General features: G+C 38.4%; 1 protein-coding gene across 1 annotated transcript in view; it reads right to left on the bottom strand.

Moving 5' to 3' along the window:
• Positions 1–960, bottom strand: part of lmo3 (LIM domain only 3) — a 36,549-nt gene extending 35,589 nt beyond the window's left edge. Inside the window, exon 1 of the mRNA XM_028043286.1 lies at positions 656–960. The gene's annotated coding sequence lies outside the window, so the exon portion shown is untranslated. The remainder of the gene's footprint in view (positions 1–655) is intronic.
• Between the last annotated feature and the right edge of the window lie 17,959 nt (positions 961–18,919).

Here is an 18,919-nt window from a genome sequence, read left to right as displayed (position 1 = left end):
GCTTCCTTTTGCACACCCATGGTGTTCTAATGCCCTGATAAATGCTGGTTGTTCTCTTAATGCTCCAGCACAGAGAAGGAGGAGGAGACGGCAGTAGGAGGAGACACAAGTCAATAGTTGGCATGCGGCTTGAGCCTAAACTGCAGCGGTAATAAGATGGGTCATAAAATGCTCTCTGCGTGCTGTGATGAGTGATGACATGCATTAAAGCTGACAGGGTATTACCTGCCAGTAATTAGGTTTTGTCATGGATTGAATTATTTTAAGACTGCCTATCTCGGTAATCATGCAATTTGCTGAGGTGTGTGTGTGCGTGGAGAGTGGGCTCCCACACCTCTCCCGTTTCCCTCCCGCCCTTAATTAGCCAAGTCATCCTCTTTGTGAATGGAAGACGGCGACAGAAGGTGACATCAATTGGAAACACCAGCATCCTGCCAGCCACTCAGAGAGAGAGAGGTATGTTTTGTAGGCTAAAAATGTTCATGACCCCAGCTTTTCTCTGTGTCCTAATAGGTCACTAAACCTTACATTTGTTCTGGGGAAATGGATGATGAAGACAGTTCCTGGTCAAGTCAGGTGTGATTTTAGGTTAATACAGAGGAGTAGTGGTGTCCTGTCTGTGTCCTTGCACTGAGAAAAGGGCAGAGACTCCTACCTTGAAATGGGATGCAGCCAGGGGAGCCTAGGGATGCTGCTGCGGATGTTCCTAACTTGGAGACAAACTGTCCACAAGGCAACTTTCTCAAATTGAGTGAATTCCTGATCTTCTAGAGAAAACTTAGCAACCAAACTTAGAAGATGGTTTGAAAATCAGCCAAGCAGACTTGAAAGCACCCTATCAAACAGTACAGATCCTGGATTTTGCTCACAGTCGTTCCATTCCCCCTTTGCTGCCTTCTCTCCTTCTCCTTGCCCTGTATCTCTGTCTCTTTGGTTTTCTGACAGGAAAAGTGGTACAATGTTGAGCCTCCCCTTCTATTTAAGCCCCTCTACCAGGTCCCCAGTCGGCAGCACACTCCAGCTCATCCAAGAAGCTGACAAGCACCGTTAGGGAAGGCAGCGCATGTTGCTCTAATGGACCTCATTAAGCACTACTTACAGATGTTCTCTTAACATAATTGATCTGCAGTGAGTTGAGAGGACGGCAACCTATTCCCCAGCCCCCAATTATGGCCCGGTAATTAGATCCCCAACCTCCTGTTCTCCACATTCACCCTTCTAACATTCCGAAATATCAAAGTATCTCTTTCTCTCAAAGCGACCGCCCCCTCCCTCCACCATTTCACCTCCATGTCTCCCTCCTCCTTCCCTCCCACCCACAAGATACTATTGACAGTCAGATGTGCTAACCTTTGTAGTGTAGCCAGACTTGGCAACAAGCTACACTCACTCAAACAGAACTCACTCACTTTTCTTTACCTTCTTTCTCTCTTTGCCTTCTCTCTCCACTGGGACAGAAACAGAGGGAATGAGTGGCAATGATGGAGAGAGAGAGAGAAAAAGAGAGAGAGAGAGCAAAGGGAAAAGTTAGTACTTTCCATATAGGACAGACATGATAATATTCGTCAGGGGAGAACACTTTTTGACAATCATGTCTTTCATTTTAGACAAGGCCTCTGATGGAAATGACAGGTCTGAATAGAATGAAGGCCTGGTTGGGCAGTGTGGTACTGCGAACTACTGAGGTTAGTCCTGATTACTTCCACCCATCTCCAGTGTAGCTGCAGTTCTAAGGTTGAAAACCCTCTGGAACACAGTAATGTTACGTTTATAAACTATTTCCACTCTCTACCTTCACGTCAAACCCTCCATAACTCCAGCAACCCACTGACCCCTCCAAAGCCACCACCACTCTCCCATAATGTAACCTGGGTTAGAGGTCAGAAAGTCTCTAACCTGTACTACCAAACAAATGCATCGTTATGCCTGAACACATGCAGAATGTTCCTGTGCTGAATGCAACATTCTGCACTGTAACGTTATAAAGTGATGCCACCCTTACAAAAAAATCCCATGAATTTCACATGTGGTTTCCATTTTTCACATGTGATAAAGTATTTTGGTTTATTCAAAATGTGATCACATGTTTCTCACATGTGCACCACATACGATCAGATTTTTTCTTTGTGAAGATCTGAATATGTGATTGTACTGAATATGTAAAAGAAAATCTTATTTCACATGTAAAAATCACATCTGAAAATTATGTACCACATAAAAAAATGTACATGTGGTTCATACAAATTCTCACATGTGAATGATGTGAGACACATGTAAAAGCACATGTTTTGTGTGATTTTGGAATGCTTTGTGGTAAAAACCCATGTTTTCAAATCAGATTCACATGTGTATCACATGTGATACATATGGATTTCACAAATTTTATATATCACGTGTATGATATTTTACTGTCTTAAATGTTTAATTCCAGCTTCCCCCTGCCACATGTAGATGTGCCCATGGGCAAGGCACTTACGCCCAAATTGCCTATCGATCTGCATATCAGTGTATTAATGTGTATTTGTGAATGTGAATGGGTGAATGACACTCTAGAGCGCTTTGATTGTTCAAAATGATTGGAAAAGCGCTATATAAGTTCAGACCATTTATGCGTTTTATATGTGTATCACATGTTTTCACATGTATATCACATGTCATATGTCATGTGATGGACATGTAAAAACATGTGATACACATGTGCATCACATGTATATCACATATTTTAAATGTGTTACACATGGGATACACATGTGAAAACGTGATTCCCATATGATCACATGGGTTTTTACCATGAGGGATTCCAGAATCACACGTATGTGCTTTTACATGTGTCTCACATCATTCATGCGTCATTCACATGTGAACATTTGTATGAACCACCATATGTGGTTGTAATGTGGTACATGGGTTTTACATGTGAATTTCATGGGATTTTTTGTAAGGGCAGAACAAAGAACAGAGGATTCTTAGCTATCATTGATCTTTGCTGTTTGAGACTCTTCAGGTTTCTCATGCAGCTACAGTGTGGGAAGAAAGGTGGACAGAACCAGAACTTTCTGTTACTGTTTTTCAACAGCACAGAGTTGGCTTTGCACTTAATAACTCACCTGAGACGTCAACCTGAATGTAAGCATCACTGGTACTGAAGACACATCAGCTAGAGTCACTCTGCTCCGCCGAGCTCCATAATCTGAAAACGGAAAAACTACAACTGAAAACTGAAACTGACGCTTGGCTGTTATCTATCAATATTTGTGTTTCTTTCTTTCAGTAAATGTAAGACTCTGGAGAAACTCTCCTATACAGATAGTGAAAGACAAAAATGTCCACAGCAAACAGCTGGGAGAGGACTACAAAATAATGAGTCATCCTGCTAACACTGTCCATCTTCAGCCCACTAGGGGAGTAAGTGGAGAACTCTGGCAGAAATATTTTACCAGGATGAAGATTGAGATACTTATTATGCAAACAGGGAGAGTTTCGGCATGCATAGAATACACTTTCTTCCACAGACCCCATGCATTTGATAACTGGAAAGAGGTTTGTTGCTCTCTCTCCGTGCCTCAATATTGGCACATAATAAGAGTAATTATTTCAAGAGAACAAATTTTACCCCTTGGGCTCCAATTATTTTCATACATTCCTTTGTTTTTCAGTGTTTGATTTATTTCTAATTGTGACAAAAACATGTTCTACTTTTATTGTGAGTGTATAAACAGCACCCTGCTAATTGGTACTCCAGGAGGTTAGGTTATAGATGTAATATATGCACACTTTGTTTCACTTTTACTCACCTAAACTGACAAAATATGATTAAAACTAATACAATTCATCAGCCACACACAGGATCATACAGATTAGGAGGAATTTATTATTGAAATGTATGTTCTGATAAGTAGTAGGGAAATGTGCATTATTGCCACCTATTCGTCTGGAGTTAAAAATGAAGATTGATGTTTGAACCTTGAAAAACAGTTGAATCAAAATATTGTGTCTGCAAGGTTGCAGTGAATTTTTATGTAGAGAATTTCGTACAGACAAGACATGAAACTCCCCTGAATATCCCAAACCCCAATAACACCAAAAATGTAATTAGTTCGATGTTGGAACAAAGGACATGAAGTCAAGAATTTTAGTCATGTCTTATTTTCAAGCTTCATATGTGAGTTTCTTTGTTGGAATTTATTTTTTCTAAAAAAAAAAATAAAAATAAATCACAAAACCCTCTTCAGGCCCAGTTGATAGTTTCCCGACCTTTTTGTTCCTGAGAGGTTTTGACCTTAATGCTCCCGGTGTAGAGGACACTATGAACATGTCTTTTTGTTTTTAAACTTGCTGTTGTCAAACCTATTCTTTATGAACCCATCTTGGACTCCTCTTAGCCAAATAACCATAAGTCTAGTTTTAAAAACATTAGAAAAAACAAAGAAAGTAAAACATTTAACAGAAACTGTTTGCTTAAAGAGTTTGTGACATCATGATGGCTGCAGACTGGAGAATGTATTGTTTATGTAACAGACTGTAATTTATTCAAAATGAATTGTGTAAATTATCTAAGATGTATTTCTAACTTGTGTAGATTGTTTATAGATGTTTGTCTGTTTTGATTAACACTGTGTTGGTTGTTTGTAAATATTTTGTTTTGATTTAATATTGGCAGTTTTCAATTAGATATTTTTGTTTATTTTGTACCTCATAGGATACCATAGTCAATCAGCTCAGGCCTTATAAAAACTAGCAGCAATCAGTTGTTCAATGAATAGCTGGAAAACAACAGCAGAATGCAAATGTTTGATGCGGAAAAGAAACAAAAGACAAATGCTTTTCCTTCTCCCAGTAAAATCATCCAGGGACGTTTGTTTGCTGTTTGTCTTACAAACCCATGTTTTTGTGTCTTAATGTTCGTACATTTTGCCATTTGTTACATTTGATACATTTTGCATTATTTTATAAATTTTGTGGCTTCATCACTTTTATGCAGATGACATTAAGTGCTTCTGCTGTTTCTATAATTTTGCACTTGATTCTTCAAACTGTTTAATACTTAAATGCCAAAGAGAGCATGGTCCAGTCTGGTGACCAAGCAGCAGACTGGACTTCTGAAGTTGGCTGTCCAGGCAAACTTTAGGAGATGAGGCATTGTTTTGGACCAATCAATAACTCTTGAACGTCATTCGAGAACTTTTCCCTATCTGTTTGTATCATTCAAAAATATTTTCTGAGAAGGTTGGTGTCAAAAGAAAAACTTGAGATGGTTTTTCATGCTTTTTGTTGTTTCATATAGAAAATATTTGCTTTTAGAGAAATCTCATATCTAGGAGGGAAAGTTCCTTTTCCAGAGAGCCACTTTTATTTTGTGGCAGTGTAGAGGTTTGCAAACCTTCCTCCAGGCTGGAAGAGCTGCAGACGCCCAGTGCAAAAGGTTCTGCTGACGGCCAGAGGATTTAAATAAACTGAAGGTAACTGCTTGTCAGTAAAGACACAACAACCAGCAAAGTTTCATTCCCGTCCCTGTAAAAGGTAAGGCTGAAAGAATTTTTGAATGAATTGAATAATATAATAACAACATTATCCAATATAATTTTTCCAAGAATAAAACCTTTTCAAAAGATGCTGCACACATTCTGGCTACTAATGTCAAGAAAAAGATAAATAGCTGCCTCACTATTATTTACTGTTGACACTTTTCACTCTTGTTCACATATTTCCTTTATACAGACCACATACATAATAATAGCCAAGTTAGTGACTAGATGTTTCATCTTTAAATTAAAAGGAGCACAGATGACTTCAGCCAAGTTTCATTTAAGACAAAGAAAATTAGTTACACCAAACTGGCAGCAACATGAAAGGGTGTTGAGCATTAGCAGTAGGAAAACACAACCATCCTTTTTATATTTTCCTGTTTTCATCACTGCAAAAAGAAACACTTCTACTAATTAAAGATAAAAGATCTCTATAAGTCCCAGGTTGATTGACGATCACTGAGATGTATGACACCTCTCAACTTGTCATAGAGGAGTTATTTGTACTCCGCTGCGATCCATTCTGTGAGGAAAGACCAGATGTCCCATCTTAATTAGGCCAGCAGTAATGTTTTAATGACTTCTGGCTCATTACAGATGACAGAGGAGTTTTCAGATCTTCCTCTTGTCACTCCTATGGACCTGTGCAGATCTTTCAGCAGGCGTTTTGACACATTTACATCCTCCAATGACAGACCGAGTGAGACAAAGCACCACTCTTGTACAGACATGCTCATTTAAATGTGAGACAGAGACAAAGAGATGCTGAATCTGTTGCTCACATGGACATGATTCCACCTCCCACAGTATGTGCTCCATGTTGTTCGCTTCATTTATGGGGATGTAGGGACTTACTGTTATATGTATTTTACTCATGGTATGTAAAGTGAAAAAAGTAGGTCATCATAGTTGCGACTTTCTACAGTGTGTGCTTCTTAAATAATAGTAGAAAGGATAGGGGGGGATTGCTCTCTAAGGTATTTGTGTAGTTCTCTCTAAGGTTTTCAGTCAGACAGCACCTTCTTTTCTTTTTCTCCCCTTCTCCTTTTGTTCGGTGTATTTTCTCTTTAGTTATTCTCTTCTACATTGCCTAATTTTTTTCTTTGTCTTTTGTGGCAGATAAAATGTTATAACATGCACAGAAAATCCTTTTTGCTCCTACTTATTATTTGTCATGGCTTGACAGAATAGCAACAGTAGAGAGCAGCAGGTCAAATATAACAGCTGTTGGATGATGGTTAATCCATCAGCATGGAGGAACAATGTTGTCTACAGAGAACCTTCACGCCTCATACATCCAGCATAGGAACAACCTCAAGGTAAAAGAAAAAGTTTCTGAACAAATGTTGCTTCCCATAATGAGAGTGTAAAATGTTATTAATATTTTAAAACAAGCCCTATTTTTCATCTCTGAAAGCCACTGTGGGGCTTCTTTTCAAAGGGTTTCAGTCAAAACCCAATGGGAAATCCAATTGACTTTAATCTTGCATTCGTTTGAAAATTTGAGCCCATTAGTTAACTTTGCCTTCTATGTGCCGTTTTCATTGCATTTCAATGAAGCCGCTTTCCTGTGGTGGTAAAACACTAATAGTTGCTTCAAATAGCAAATAAAGGAGATAGAGCACAAGCTTAAGAGAGAATAGGAAAGAAGCAGAAATATGAGGAAACAGCCAAATCCTGTTACAAATCAGCAGTTCTGATTTGAAAGTGAACATTTTGTATCACTGGGGAGAAGAAAAGTCTGATTTATTGCTGTAAGGAATACTATCATTGACAACTTACTAACTGATCTAATGAGAACCGATAAATATTTTGTCAAACCAGCGACTGTTTAAACATATTGTTAGTATAAAGGTGCATAATTACAATAGTTGTAAGAAAATGAAAGATGAAGACCTAAACTGGTCCTCAAAAAATTAATTTGACTGTGATGGTGAGATTAACTCTTCATAAAGGTTCCCTACAGTTTTTCTTGTCTCTCAGGTCTCTGTGAATGTCTTCTTTTAACCCAATTTATACATTTATAATTTCAGCAGTCCATTGTCTAAACACTAAATTCACATTACTCTCCTCTCGATTGGTCTTTTAACTTTTACACCAATCACAGTTGCCACATCATCTACTTAAACACAGGGTTAATTTTATGTTTCTTAGCTCCTATCCTTAAGCTAAGATAGGAGCCACACGGTGACTAGCAATAACCAATATTTAGCTTTCAGAATTGCTTAGTTGTTATACAGCACTTTGGTGCCACTTTGTTCATTAATGAAAGTGACACTGACACCAATAAAAATGGGCCAAGATCAGAGTTATGATCCAAGATCTCATTGATCATCCATTGGGCCAACCATGAAATTAAGCAAAACAGAAAATTTGCTCTGGTGCAAATAAGTAATCACAAATGGAAAGGAAATGGAGTAGAAAAACTATTTTTTGGAAGCAGAGGTATTTTGACCAGGCTACTTATCAGTCTGGATCCTAAAATATATACAATTGACTGCTTATGTCTAGCAATTGTATGTGGCCACAGATGATTATGGCAAAACCTTAATAACAACAACAGAAAATGTTGAAGTGATCAGAAAACTAACACCAAGGGAAAGCAAAACTCAAACAGCTGTGGACAGGTTTAGTTATGGCTCTTAGTTTTACCCCCGCATGTTTCAATCACTATAAATATGATTTCAAATGCTGTTGCTGAGAGATTATAAAGTTTAGGGACATGCTTAAACTGTTTTTAGATAAACCTACCAGTGCTCTGATGTTGTGTGATAGAAGCATATGATCAGAAAGTCCAATCAAATATTTCCTATTTTACACACTATGAAGCAGGTGGGATTTATTATAAAACCTGGTTATTCAAATCAGCAGTTTTGAAGAGCTATGCATCTTCTCAACTCCATATCTGCTGGTGAGGTTGTGCTGTTTTTGCATATTTATGTAGAAACAGGAGTTCATTATATTTGTATGAGCTGAGTCTACCTATGTGTGCTTGAAGATTTAGTCAAATAACTTGATGGAAAGGAAAATGAAGGAACAGGCACAGGGCAAAGTTGTGGTGTGGGGGTTTGTATCAAACCTGGGCCATCTCCCAATGATCCCTGCTGCATCCAATTTCTGCACCAACGCTTCCTGTTAAACCCCATCAAACAGACACACAGAGGTACAAAGGAAAACCTCATCTCCTCAGGAAACTAATCCGTTGGAATACGCTGTAAGCCTGTCAGTTTTTTTTCTCTCTCTTTTTTTTTTTTGAAAGAAGTCATCACTCATTTCAGTAAAGATTAAAAGTATGGCTAAATTGAGAAAATCCGCTTATGAATTGTAAATTTAAATAGTGAAATGGAGGGGCAGGTAGGAGAGAAACCAAGCAAAGCTTGTGGTGAGCAGACGCTGGTATGGGAGGTAAGATAAATTGCAAATATACATGTTTGTTATTTGGATTTCTCATAACCATCAGACTGAGACGGGTATGAGGAAGAAGAGGGTGGAGGAGAGCTGCAGGCTCCACACAGCAGCAGCAGTACGACATGAGAGGACCTCACCTCTTGATGCACTGATTTCAGCTACAGAGAGACGGCTGTAAAAATATTTTCACATATATAAATCATATATACACATTCAGAAGCCTCGGCCACCTTATTTATAGGCCCAAGTGGAAGATATGTGGCACATGGTAATGGGTACAATTTAATTTATCAGTGATCAGACATGTAAGAGATCAGCTGGGCACAGCAGATACAACAGTTAAACAACCTTTGAAGAGGATACCCTCAGTGAATGGCTCTAGTTAACAATGGAAGGGGCCAACACTCAGCTGAGGGCCCAAAGCAGCAGCTGTTGTCAGGCATGTTGGTCGTCAGCTGTGTTGCTGGTGTGAAAGGACCCTTAAGAAGAACCTGCCAAGCAAATTTAGTAAGAGTGACCCAACAACTTATCCAGGAGGTTGCAAAAAAACCCATAAGGTCAAAGTTCATAATTCAACTAAGAAAGAGACTGGGCAAAAATAATACCCACAGGAGATTTGCATTCTGGAAAGATTAAGTTGTTGCTAGATGAATGAGAAACTTTCACACTGTCAAATCAGCTTGTTTTGTACACCTGAATGCTACCTTACAGAAGGGACATCACTGGAAATGACAGCAGGGGTGTCCAGGCCCCACTGCCCTGTAGGCCACTTTTCATAAAACCTACACAGGCTTCATTAATAATTATTTCTACCAGAACAACTGCTATCTGGTTCATAGCCCTGGCTTCCTCACCTCTGTATCTGGGCGCATGGAAAGAGAGAAAGATCTGATCTATAGACTCTGTATCTTGGAGATATTTCATGCACTGACCAGAAAGCCTGTGTCTTAGGTGATAATTATGTCAGCTTCCAGACCAAATAATGTATTATTTATTTAGCTGTAACTCGCCTCCCCATCTCTCTCTAACCGCTGGCTGAGCTTTGTGCCCCTGGAGTGGTCATTAATCTGATATCTGGCTGGCCAGGGTGCAGCCCTGTGATCCTGACCCAATCTCACATCCTAATCCAAGGAGGAAGAGGACTGCAGGCCAGGATTTGGAGGTCTAGGCTATCTCCTTGTCTATGATTGATAGGTTTAAGGTGATTATACGCTTCAAGTGATTACAATCTATAACGATCTATTGATTGGACTGGGATGCATTCACCAGGCTGTTTTCATGCCATAGACACTTACATAGCTGCTGTGTTATTTATTATCTTTTTGTTTTTCCTTGTTTTGAGCTGTTCTGGACTTTAAAATATGGATGACATGTATGCATGCACACACTCACTCACCCCATGCATGCACACACACACAGGCCGCTATTCTGGATGGAAAAAGAACATGATGTGTCTTTGGCACTTACTTTAGTTGGTTTGTATCAAACCAGTTGCACTGCATTAAATTGGTTTGATGCGATTCAAAACAACATCCTTCCTCATTCCATATGCAAAAAATATACATGCTCACTTCTTGTCAGTCAACTTGAAAAAAACTAAAGAAGATAATACACAAGTCACAGCAATAAAAAGTCAGGTTACCATTTCTGTTAAATATTTAGGATCTTTAATATTCATCTATTTAACTTGGAAGCTCAAAAACAGAGATCTACCAAAAGCAAAAGAATATCATGGTATAACAAAATTACTGGGATTTTTTATGTGATTAGAACACCTTGTGTTATTATAAAAATAAACTGTTTATGTCTCCGTTCACACTGACCAAACTTAGAACAACAACAAACAAAAATCTATCTTAAATCACAAAGCTGCTGCCACTCTGGGCATTGGGTTTTGTGGTGTTTTTTGGAGCCAATCTTACATTTTAGAATTGTGGCTCAAAAATTACATTTTGCTTTCATCAGACATTAACAAAATCCCAATCCCATATAAGATATCTGATCTAAAGAAGGTTTTGATTCAATTTGTGAGACCTACATGTTTGGAAGAAAAAGCCTACTTGTTTGTCATGGCTTCAGACGAATTGAGAACACAGGAGAATGTCATGTGTAGGACCGCACATTGCACTCTAAAAAAATGACTGGAGCTACTTTACAGAGAAATCAGTCTTAAAAAAACAAAGAGGAAAAAACTGGATAGAATCATGTTTGGCAAAGACCTGGTGATGAGCCGTGTTTTTTTTTTTTTTTATTCTGCTGTGTTGGAGCAAGAAAGTGTAAAAGTTGCAGAGTGAAGGACTGCAGTTGCAGACCCCTGCTATGTGAACAAAAAGGCCTGGTCAGTTTTGGGTTGAAAGAACAAAATACTGTATGTAAATCACTTTGCAATTCAGTTATCAACATTGATTTTAAAAGGTTAAAATTGCCTGATTTTGATCAGTAATAAATATCTGTAAGTTACAATTGGCACATTTGATGGCCAGGAGTCATGAGAATCCTTTCAGTATTTTCTTTTTAAATTCACAGCAGACAGATTGTTTGTGTCCAGCCTGGCTGCTGTCAGGCTGCCACAGGGCAGCAGCGGCTAAAAGCTAGTAGCTTATCATCATCACCATGTGAATGGGATTTTTCAGATCTCAAGATTTAAAGGGTATTTTGAATAAATCACTTATTATTATTATTATTATTATTATTATTAGATGAGTGAGCGCTGTGAATTTCTCAAAATGATAAACTTTGTTGTTGACAACTCAGTAAGATAAGCTTGTCTGGTAATTCTGAACAGTTGGAGTTATAATCTCGGTGGATGTTTGCTTCTGAATTGGAAGAAAAAAACACTCTCCTTAGTTGGGTTACAGTACAATATAGGAATGTACTAGTGCATCTCAAAATCTTAACATATTGTGTAAAAGTGCATTATTTCTTATCAGTCATCAAGAAATGCAGAAAAGTAAAACGGTTCATGACACAAAAATTATGACGTTTCAAGCTTTAATTTTTTTTTTTTTTTGTGGCATTTTTTTGGTTGTGGTTTCAGGTAAAGAAACCCTGAAATTCAGGATTAGTTTCCATCTGAAAACAAAACCAGAGTCATTGTCTCTGGTTCAGGGCACTTGTGGCACACGTTTGTGTGGTGGCTTTTCTGGATCGGATTTCACTTGACAGCTCAAGACTGCGCTTCTCCCTGTCCACATTTCTTCCCTCCACTAAATTTCCTGCTATGTTTATATAAAGAACAATGTACTACCAGCTTCTTGAGTAATGACCTGGACTGTCTTCTCCTCCCTGTGTTGTCTCACTATCTTGTGGACATTTGTCCAGTCATCAGTCTTCCCTATGACTGTGTCCTGCTGACCCAGACATAGAGCGTTTGTTATTATTATTCTAATTTCTTTGATGTAAAAGTACTTCAGAAAATGGATTCAGACTTAGTCACACTTTTTTTAATACAATTAATATAAATACATAAAATACATACCCTGGAATATGGAAATGTTTCACAACCCCCATTCTGTTCGAGTTACCTCATTAGAGGTATCCAAGCTCAAAACCTCCCTCAACTATTATAATAAATGCTTCAGTCTGGTGCATGGTTGTTCATTCCCAGGTCTGTTTGATGTAGGACATACAGAGGAAGCTGTGGGATATCATCAGATATTGATCACAATCTGGTTTGCAGTATGCATGCAACATGCAATAAATATTTTCAGCAAACCTTAGGTTTTGCTAAAAATATGGTCTAAAACGCTTTTAGAGCATTTTAATTTAACTGGTCTTTCCATGTAAACATAGCAGCTATGAATGACTGTAGAATTAGCTAATAATTTGCACTGACCAAACCCCAGTCACCTCAGCTCATCTGCATCTAAGTTTATCCAGCAGTAACAAAACCACACCTCTTCACATCCTCCACCAACCTCCCCCACATACTCTGCTATTCCTGATTACTCGTAAATGAGCAAATATTTTCCCAGTGTTTGCCAGGTTAGTTCCCCATTTAATTAAACTGGCTCATTATGTCATTCTCTGATTAGTGGAGGAGAATCAATTATTCAATTCACAAACACGGGCCGCAGGAGCTGGAGGTGCACAACAAGCTACTCATTTAATTCCAAGGACACTAATTAGCAACAAAGCAAGCAGTACGTTTGCATCTTTTTTTCTGTCTGCCTTGTTTTCCAATTAATGCACACGCATGGCTTGTAAGGTTAGCAACAAAGGAAGAATTACAGCATCTTGTGAGTGAGGTTTTGAGCAGGTGTTTTGGGAAAACATAGAACCAGTGGGTGTGGTCAGTCAATCTTTCTCACTTAGTTAGAAAGGTCAAAAAGAAGAATTAGGCAACAGGGAGCTTATTTGGTAATATGTAGATCATTAAGTTTAAGAATTCAATGAATTACCCAGAGGGTTTGTGGATGTGTCGAGCTGAGGCAGCTCACTTTTGTTATCTGCAATCAACCAGCGGGCCGTTATCCAAATTATTGACAGCAGATTTCTCATTTCAACTGCAAATTAAGGCTATCAATAAAGCTTTCTGATGCAAAAGTGACTAATTAACCAACCGAGTCAAGCTCTGAAGCCTTGATTAAGAAAAAAAAACTCCAGTTGACTGCACATCGTGGAAACACAGGGGATCTAATTAGTTTAATTATCAAAACAGCTAATTAAAATTACACAGTTGCCTAATTAGTTCTTTGCTTCCCATCATCTTTCTCTCTTTTTTTTTTCAGCTGTCCGCTCAATCTGTAATTGACAGGTTGAAATTAAATATAAAATATCAAGTTGTTGACTGAGTAGAGGGTGAGCATTGTGTGGACTTGTATGAAACTAATCTTACTGAATATGTTAAAGCATAACAGGATCAATAACTGATATCCCTTTAGAGTGAAAACCTATATATGTGGCTGTTTAGCTGTTCCTCTGGGTTGATGTAGAAGACATGGATGTCAGTTGCCACAGAGTTTTGATCACTGGATTATCGATTTTGAAGTATCTACAATATTTCAGAATACCAATCTTCTTGTGAAGATTGGTAAGTACCAATGAAAAGTTAGTACTTGTATTATATGCAAACTAGGGCTGTACCAATTTATCTGAGCTGATTTCCTTCATTTTGGGAGATTTTGGCTGATATTACATGTGATCTTATTTACCTCAGCAAAGGTGCGAAGATCAGCCACTGTCCTTTCAGAGAGAGAACCTCTCTGCCATAAGAGAGGTTAGACTGACAGACCCGCCCACCAGGTCATGTCTGCACATTTTCAGTTAACAATAGTCCCTCCACCATTGCCAACTCAGTGACATTCTACCTATATTTAGTGACACTGGGATAAAAAAGAAAAACTGGCATTGGCCAAAGTCGGAATCAGCATGTCAGGCTTTTCATGATCTTTAGATCAGTAATCGGTTATCAGCCAGAAAACTGCAATCGATGCACCCCTGATGCATGCCATTATTTCTAACCTTCTCAAACTCTGAGGAAGAGATAAACAATAACAGAACATTCTCCAAAGCACTGTGACTAAGACTGTCACAAGGACAAATTTTGTTGGACAATAAATTGTCCCAGAAGTTATTGCGATAAACAACATTGTTGTTGTGAGACAATTTTCCAGTAAAATAATGGTAATAGCATAATAATGTAAGAACACATTGTCAAAGATCAATAAACTTTAAATTCTGATGAACATTTAACTCTGGAACTGGAAGACATTTTAAAGATCCCAAATAAATAAACAAAAGAACAGAAACAAATAAAATGTATTATGAAGTCTCTGTAAACAAATTTGTCTTTCCAAAACGGTCTAGTTAAGACCAAAGCACCAGACTGAAGACTTCTGTCATCCAGTTTTTGGTAAAACGAGAGAAAAGAGAAAAACAATAAATCAAACAAATAGAAAGTGAGTTTGTTTTACTTTATCATACAATTAATTGATTTAGTGTAGGATCTGGATCAAAGCTATCCCCTTTAACATTAAACACAAACTCCATTCCTTCGCAAGTGTTGCAATAGTTCAATGAGTGAGACCATGTGTGTTGAGTCCCACAGAATCATTGGTGCATAACAATTAAAGATTTACCACAATGGTTCAATCAAGCCTCTGTTCTCTGACCAGAACTTATGAAAGGAAATCAGAATTCACAGTTAGTCAGAGCAGACTTGAAAGACTCCTTTGACTCTGTATTTTTATTCTCACCTAGAAAGATTAAATAAATTTCTACTTCTTCTCTTGTTAAAGTATTTTTTTTCCATGACAATGCGTCGTCTGAAGGCTTGATGTTTTGGTTTGGTCCAGAACAAAGTGAGACTGAAGGGGAGCAAACTATTCAGGTACCCAAAGAAGAGCTAGCACCTCTTCATCCACGCTGCACTCCTCTCTGCTTTGCTGCCACACAGCATACATATATACATATACATACACAGATGCACATACACTCATATATCCTGTTCCCTGTTAGTGTTTACTTAGTAATCAGTCCCGTACCATTGCTCCAGTAAGCACAGTCCCAGTATTTAACAACCTCTCCTTCAATCACTCCTTGCTGGATTCTCCGTCGCTACAGGGTCCCGTCTGTGTGTCACTCTGAAGGTCGTGAGTAGAACTGACTGTTCAGGACGATATATTAGCTTGGACATTGCTTGTGAACATTAAGTGTTGGTGGGTGCTTGGGTTCGACATCAATGAGGTACCCCATTATGTAGGTAATACCACTGACCTGGTTTGTAACAAATATGACCCAGAGAAATAGAAATTCAGGCAAAATTACTCAGCTTCACTTTATTAACTACTGTGACAGGGAACCCTCACTGTTAATCACCATTGAACTGTAAGCTGTGAATACTTTTAAGTGTTAGGAAAACAAAACAAAAAAGAATGGAAAACAACATATACTTTTCACATAAGGCAGCACATAAGGCAGGCCCACTAAACACTTAATGTTCACAAGCAATGTCCAAGCTAATATATCGTCCTGAACAGTCAGTTCTACTCACGACCTTCAAATGGTGGTGGAGAAATGGGAAAAAAACCCCCGAGAAAACCCAACGGTGCAGGCCTGTGACCAACGAGGAGTAGACGTTGAAATCCCAGAGGGAGGACGAAGGAAAGAAACAATTTGAGAGCGGTGCAATTCGGGGAAAACATAGGAAACGCTGAGATGCCTCCCTCCTCTCAACTTCGCAGCGGCTCAACGGCTGCCGCAGGACCGTGGCGCTAAAGCGTTAGCCCACTTAGCTTAGCCCGAAGTCCGTCGCGACCACTTGCTCCGGTCCCCTCTTGGCTCGTCCCTCCAGCGTCAACTGAACTCCTTCAACTTCTCCCGACTTCCGTGCTCTCTCGTCCTGTTGTCCCTTTGTCTCTCCTTTTCGTCTCTCTTTTCTTTCTTATTTATTCCTCTTTTTGTTATTGTTTTCTTTTTTTCCTCGTCCGCCTCCGTTCTCCACCCTTACCACTCTCTCCCTTGCTCCCGCCTTCTCCTCCTCTCCACCAATCCCCATCCCGCACGGGACAAACTGTCCCCACTGCCAATGGAAATGGTGAGATCAGAGAATGCGCAGTGCAGCTTACGTCACACTGCTTCTTTCAGTTACAATATTTACACAATAGCTCACTAACAAACAATAGTTTTAATCATCAAATAAGATAATTACTCAATAGTGACCTTTATATTATTCAACTATTAAGGTGAAGGAAAATACCAATGTATTTCTTTCGGAAAGAAGAATACTAAACACTTAGTTGTTCACCAATGTATGTTTGAGTAAACAGTAATTTACTTTTAATATACTTGTATCTTATTTTGAACTATGTAAAATTAACCTTAACAAATAGTAACTACCATAACCTCAGTTTATCACTGGGCTACAGATATATTCAAATTTACTTCTGCCTTCAACTCTGCCTGCACTTTGGGTTCAACTGGCACACTGACCATGACACAGTGTCTGTATCCTCTCTGCTGGCTCTCCTGTGCCATTTTTTTTTTTTTTTTTGTGGTTTCATTTAAGCTGTTCCCTATAAATCAGCCATCACCAGCATGAGGTTGTCTCTGTCTTGTCTACTCTGGCTTCAGTTCCACCACCACACATCACTCAGTCTGTGATTGAATCTGATGTGCCAGAGCTATCTCTGTTGCAGGTTAATTGAAATAGGTTGATTGAAATGACTTGTGTCTTCTTGACCAATTCATCTTTGAAGTTCTTTAACAAGTGGAGCCGTAAACTGCAGCCATGTTTTAACATGGAGCAAAGCCCCATTTCTCATTTCCTTAGTGCCAGCAGCACATCACCAAGACAATGTCTAAACATACTTTCATCCACAGAGCCAGTCCCTGTCTTCCTCTTTGTATCCGTTGTGAAGGGTCCCAAACTTAATTAAGTCTGCTGCTTACTGCTGAGGTTTAAACTGTTGAATCTTGTTTAAAGCTCGTCTCAGCTCATTTAAAAGACTGGAATGTGCATGGTAATCAGGACGTTGTGATCTGGTTGCTGAATGGCAGATTTCAGACTTGTTTCTTTTGCATATTCTGTATCTTTTTTGACATGACTTTTTTGAAGGAAATCATTGTGGTGCAGTTGTTCCAGTCTGTCAGATTTAATTCCAGGACTCTATTACTTCCTGGAAGATGTTAATATTCCGGAATTTTGTCCCACTCAAGGTGGCAGTATAATTGATTAGACTTTCATTCTGATTTATTCTTTAAAAAAATTATTAAAACAACTTTAACTCTTAATTTTAAGTATTTTTTACGATTATTTTGTTTTTTTATGGAAGGAATTGACTTAACATTTTTGCAAAAATGTGTGCTTTTGTAACAGTGACAAACAATCAAACGAGATATTGTGATTGAGTCTGCAACATTTAAATTTTAGAATTGTTACAAAGTAACTCAGTTAGCAGTATTGCTACACAGCTGTTAGAAAAAGAGCACAAAAACATTCGTTCCACAACCGTCATCACATAGCAACAATAACGCACACAAAAAACACAAAACAGTATTAATTTATCTCAACAATTCCATCAAAATGGCCTGTGTGAAACACTTTCACAACTGGGAGCAGCTGATTAACATCTCTAATTACAATATTGATAATAATAGCTCAAATAATCTCTCATCTACAGCTCAGAATCCCAAATGAGTTGAAAAGGATGGATGGGGAGCAAGCCCAGAGAAAAGAAAGAAAGTAGAAAGTTCAAACCATCTCTTCTATCTGAACTTCAAGCCCTAATAATGATTCAGCCAGACTATTATGTTGTGTTTAATATGAGTCAGATTTTGGCTATGAATAATTGAAATCATTGTTTAGGGCAATTATTAATAAAACTAATAATTTAGATCAAAATTACCACGTAGGGGAACCACACTCAAGAAAATAGCCCAAATTGTTCCAGTTCTCAGATATTATTTATAGCTATGTGCCTGAAAAGTTCTGGTTTTTAAAATAATAGATTAAGGCATAAGTCCAGCATTGATGTTATCTGAACAGCAAGATGAACACAGACATTTTTTTAAAAAAATATATAAGATTATTAACAGAAAGGATTCAACCTTGCAATCAACAAACTGTCTATGCTAACGACACTCTACTAAACTACCTGAAAAAAAACATACAGTGATGATGAAACTAAACCACTAGAGACAAAACAGTTAATTATAAAATAAAATTGTAATAGAACCAGTAAAATTCTGCAATGATGTCACAGTTCAGAATAAATAGTGAACATAGAGAAACCAGATTTATTTTGTGAGGAATTTAGAGTGTGACTATTCGTTTTAACTAATTAGTTAAGGTTGGCTTACAGCAATCTGTACTGTGTGTTTTTCAGACAGAAACAATAGAAATAACAAACAAGCAACAATCCATTCGCTCTCAGAGAGCAGGTCCTGAAACACCCAGGCCATCCACCTGGCAGCATCAGTCGTATGAAAAGGTGTCAGTCCTTCACTCTGGAGATCAGCTGTAATGACAGGAACAGCCTCATATC

This window comes from Xiphophorus couchianus, chromosome 17 (assembly GCF_001444195.1).
Source record: "Xiphophorus couchianus chromosome 17, X_couchianus-1.0, whole genome shotgun sequence".
NCBI classification, from domain to species: Eukaryota; Metazoa; Chordata; class Actinopteri; order Cyprinodontiformes; family Poeciliidae; genus Xiphophorus; species Xiphophorus couchianus.
The sequence above is the reverse complement of the archived record's forward strand: the minus strand, read 5'-3'. Positions and strand labels throughout refer to the sequence as shown.